We start from the raw sequence: 5,376 nt of genomic DNA on the forward strand, positions 1-5,376 counted from the left end.
TGTTTTTGTTCTGGTCCTTGCCTGCCCCCTCTCCCTGAGTCTAGAGAGCCAGGTGCCCCGCAGTGCTGGCCAGATTTGCAGGCCTGGGCTGTGTCTTCAGGACTGGGCGGAGGGGCCATGGAGGCTGAGGTCGTGTGTGAGCTGGGGTTGGAGGAAAGCTGTGCCTTGCGCAGGAGGCGCTCAGCAAGATGCCTGTCGGATTGACATGAGGCGCCGTCTTGTGACCACATTGTGAGGGCCAGGGCTTGGGGTTAGGACCAGGACTCAGTAAATGCTAAGCCACGCAGGGTTTAGAATGGAAAGATTTTAGCTAATCCCTCTGAGAAAGCAGGAAAGGATCAGCTCCAGGGGAAGCTGAGAACCAGCCAGAAAGAGGACTGGCTGTGAGGTGGGAAGTGGGAGCAGTGCTCTGGGGGTAGGGGGTTGTGGGGGGTGTTTGTTTGCTGGGCACCAGGCACCTTGAGTGGCACTTCATACGCATTATTTCATTTAATCCTCAAGATGGCCCTATGAGGTAGGTTCTGTTTTTCTTCCCATTTTACAGGGGAAGAAACTGAGGCTCAGGGATAGTGGCTGCAAAAGGTTTGGCATGGAATCTTGCAGAGTGGTGTCTGCCAGACCGTAGGCCTGAGGCAGTAAAGAGGGGGACAGAGGGACTCTGCCTTGGGGTCAAGGTCAGGTTGCAGCCACATCTTCATGACCCCATGCATGTGCACCTTGGACTGTGATGCTTGGGGAGTCCTTGCACTGAGGCCTTGGTCTGGGCCCTCCCCCTAGTATGGGAGAGCCCCAGCAGCTCCCGAGGAGCCCCAGGAGGCAGGGAAGCAGCCAGAACCTTGCTCCGGCAGTTTTTACAGAAGAGCATGTTCACAGTGCTCAGTACCAGAGTGGCTTCAGCAGCTTGGTAGTCCAGAGGAAATGCTGGAGGAGTGGAAAATAGAGTCCTGGAGCAAAAGAGCAGAGTGGTAGCACAGGCCCAGGAAGGAAGTTCTTCTCGTGGAGGGCATGTGGCCTGGTTGGTCACTTTGAGGGATGCTCAGAGTTAATCCAGTCCAGCCCCTCACTGCGGGAGCCACGCTGCATCCACGTGAGCATCCGGTCCCCACCACGTTGGAGGATGAAGCCAGAGGGCTTGGCTCAGAGCCGGAGCGGTGTGCCCTAGCCAGGGAGCGTCCCAGCGGCAGTAAAGGCCGGTGCTGGATGGGCCAGCCCCATACTTGGCCCTGTTCTACAGTGACTGCACCCAAGCTGGAGTGAGTTGCTACAGGGAGAGGCTTGCCCCCAAGCCTGTCTGTGCTGCTTTCCTCATCTGTAACGTGAGTGGAGAGTGGCCTCTTATCCCATATGGTTGCTGTGAGGATTAAATGCGACAGTCCACTTTAGGTGGGAAGTTAGGTGCCTGGCACATAGTGAATGCTCAATAAACGCTAACTTATTTCTCTCTTCCTGGCAATCTTCAGGAACAGCAAAACAACTCTGCCCCGCATGGCTTAGAACAGCGATTTTTTTAAAACCAGAGAATAATTATAGATTATTATTCAGGAAACAACGAGGCCAGACTGTAGTTTGAAAAAGCAGAGTCAATATTTTATGTTGGGAAAATGAAAACAATGTCTAATGTTGGTGGAATCCAGACTATAGCTTGAGGAGCTTTCAGGACGTAGGATTCAGGGGCATGAGAAACAAGGTTTTCATCTGGGGTCAGTGAAGAAGGAAGGGTACCTTCTTGTCCCCTTGAGGTGCATGTGAGGGCCTCAGAGCAGGCCAGCAGTGGACAGCTTTAGAGTGCAGGTGCCACTGGGAAATGGGGAATGGAGCCGTGGAGGGCTTTACGAGGAGTGGATGGCGCCTTCCAGCTCTCTGGGGTCTGCAGCGTAGACGGCACCGAAGGTGGCATAGCCTAGAAGGCAGGTTGTCTGTTGTAGAACTGGACGCCTGGCTTTAAAGATGCCTTCCGGTTTGTTCTCGGGGACCCAGTGAGGGGACGGGAGCCAGGTCTAGGACGGCCCTGGGGCCTGCTGGGCAGACCTGGATGGATAGCCAGCTCCCACAGCCTGACTTGGGTTGAGGGTTCTGTCCATCATTTTTTGTGGGCTGCTCATGGAGGGGAACGGTCTCCAGTGATCCTTGGCAGACCTTGAACTGGCCCTGGTTTCTGGGGTCTTCCGGATTTGTGGTCATTGGTCACTTGGCCCTCGGAGCTGAAGCCAAGAGAAGCACCAGTATCATCCCTTTGTCTCCGTGGAAACTTCGAGGCATCAAGGGGCTCTAGCTCCAGCATCTCTCCTGCAGCTGTTGGCTCTAAGATCATACTACCTACGTTTACTGAGCACTTGTAGTGAGCAGTGTGCGGAGTGTGTTATCTGATTTAAACCTCATGAGAGTCCTCAAAGCTAGGTTCTGTTATTAACTTAACCAATGAGTAAGTGGAGTTAAGTAACCTGCCCAAGGTCACATAGCTAGTAAACCGTGGAGCCGTGGTGAGAACTGTGTCACAGGTGCTTCTGGGCACCGGAGAAGAACTGGGTCACCATAGCAATCCTGGCTGTCACCTACCCTCTCTTCTGCCTTGTCCCCACAAACTCCAGGAGTTTCTGAGACGCTGAGCTAATGGAAGGGGCCTGCCCACCACCAGCCCTAGCGAAGTGGGCTCAGCCTCCAGGGGAACAGAGGCAGTCTTGTGGCAGGAGCTCCTCCCCCAGCTCCCAGCACTGCCCTACCTCCCTGGCTGAGTCTTTTTCAACACCCAGAGCAGCACATTCCATTCTCGGGCACAGCTGGGGGCTGGGGATTCCGGGTCCCCCTGGCCCCAGCAGAGCCTGCTGTCTGGGCTGGGACACTGGGTCCCAGCCACACACATTCCAGCAACAATCACCCCCCACATTGGATTTCCCAAGGAGTGAACTTTAGCCAGGATTACAGCCAACTGAACACTTGTGGGATGTGAGCTTCCTTTGTGGGACCCAAGAGGCTGGATGCTGACAGGGCTGAGACGGGAGGAGGAATGAGGGGGGGTGCTCGCAGGGCCCTTGGGGTGGGATCTGAGCAGGGCCCCCTGAAATCTTCCTGTGAGGCAGGGTAGCAGAAGCCCTGCTGCCTCCACAGCGATCATGCCCGCCTGTCTTCGGCTTTGCCCCCTGTAGGCAGTAGACCCCAGGGTTAAGAGCGTGGGGGTCAAATCCTCACCCCACTGCTAAGTGCAGCTGTGTGTCCTTCAGTAAGTGCATTAACTTCTCTGAACCTCAGCCTCCTCATCATTAAAATTGTTGTTTAGTTGCTAAGTCGCGTCTGACTCTTCTGTGACGCCGTGGACTGTAGCCCACCAGGCTCCTCTGTCCATGGGATTTCCCAGACAAGAATACTGGAGTGGGTTGCCGTTTCTTCCTCCAGGGGATCTTTCCGACCCAGGGATCGAACCCAGGTCTCCTGTGTTGCAAGTGGGTCCTACCACTGAGCCACCTCATCGTTAATGTGGGGACGGGGAATTCCCTAGGAGTCCAGTGGTTAGGATCTGCACTTTCCCACCACAGGGGGCACAAGGTCAGTGCCTCGTCAAGGAACTAAAGATTCTGCATGCTGCTCGGTGTAGCCAAATTCAACAATTAATTAAAAACAAATGGGGATAATAATAGTACCTTCACTGGGATGTTTAAGTAAGAATGCCAAAGTACTTGGTTGTTTATATATTAATGGGCTTGATATATTGAGTGCTACTGTAGTAGTTACTATATGTTTTCTCCGCTCTACCGCCCTACATTCCCGGGTATGTATTTTCTGATACAAAACCCCGAATGTAGACTCTCTCACCTTTCTAGAAGTAACAGTTACGGCCTTTAGATGTTCCTGCCTTCCTGCCAGAAGCATTTCTTAGTTGGTTAACAAATCAATTAGACATTTAATAAGCACTGTTTTGCACAAGCACTGTGCTAGGTCAAGGCCTTTGGTTAATAAAAGTACTAATGACTATTTAATGAACATTTTCTAAATGCTGGGCCTTGTTTCCAGGTACTTTTTCATGCATTTCTCCACTTAACGCTCAGCCACCCTGTGAAGCAGACACAGTTACTCCATTTTCCGGCTGGGCGGTGGTCCCAGAGTCACATGGTCGTTAGGTCACAGCATTGGAACCCGAGCTGGGCTCTGCCGCCTCTGTCTCCGGATCCTGAGTGTTGGAGGCCTTCCCCGAATCCCTTCTGTTCACTGTCAGAACGCTCCTCTTGTCCTCAACTGAAACACTTGACTTCCTTGCTCCCTTGCAACTGGGGCTGGCCATGTGACTTGAGTGTTGGCTGGTGAGCGAGAAGTGGAAATCTACCAGGTGGGACTTGTTGGGAAATTACTGTTTTCCTGATCAAAAGGGCCAGAGGCAGCTGACGGGCAGCTTTTGCTCTTAGCCCTTCCCTGCCTTGCTCCCTGGAATGTGGCTGAGGAGTTGGGAGGAGGAGGCAGCCCCTCCCCCGCCCCCCCAGGCAGAGCAGGAACACAGAACGAGCCTGGGACGTGGACCTCCCAGCTCCAGACCCCCTTGCATGGGGAAGCCCCGCTGTCTCTGGGGGTTTCTGCTCCTCACAGTCACCGACACGCAGTGCAGATGGTCGCGGGGCGGCCCCCACCCCGTCTCAGGCTGGCCAGGAGGGAGTGTTCTGTGGCTGGACAGAATGGGCAAGGGCTCAGGCCTTGCTGGGCCTCTTGGGTGTCCAGTCCCAGGGGAGAGGGTCCTGGGGGCTCTGACAGCAGGTGCTGGGGACAGAGGTGAGGTGCAGCGCGGAGCCTGCTGCCTGTGTAGGGGTGAGTGGGGAGCGCTTTGCCGGGGCCTCCCAGGATGGGCTCAGGGAGCTCCTCCTTGGCCGCTTCCTCTCACGGGCTGCCAGCACCTGACAGAGGTCAGTATTGTACTCCGGCCAGAGGCAGCCCAAGCCCTGTGTGTTCAGTGGAAAAATAATTCCTGGGCCTGGTTGACCATAGAAGTGTCCATAAATATTTGGTCGGGGTAGGAGGCTGGGAGACAAGGGGTGGATTCAGGGAGCCAGGTGGGCTGGGCAGGCTTTGGGCGAGGGTGGGTGGCAGCGGTGTCCTCAGAGGAAGGAGAAACAAGCGGGCCTCTGCTGCTCCTGACCTGTGGTGGGGCCACCTGACTGCCAGGGAGGTGATTTATGGCTGGCTGTCAGACCACCTGTTAGCTGGCACTGTCCTCTTCGTTTCTCGCTTCTCTGAGAGCTGCGGGAGCAAGCCAGGGTTTTTCCTCATCTCGAGAGAGAACGTGGCTCCATTGTTTCAGAGGAGCAGCAGGTCTTGATTGGACTTGGCATCCCAGCTGAACCCCAGTTGGTGAGGAAAGCAGTCTAGGGATGTCTGCAGCCCCCCTGCTCAGTGCAT

The sequence above is a fragment of the Ovis aries genome, chromosome 22, assembly GCF_016772045.2.
Source record: "Ovis aries strain OAR_USU_Benz2616 breed Rambouillet chromosome 22, ARS-UI_Ramb_v3.0, whole genome shotgun sequence".
Classification (NCBI taxonomy): Eukaryota; Metazoa; Chordata; class Mammalia; order Artiodactyla; family Bovidae; genus Ovis; species Ovis aries.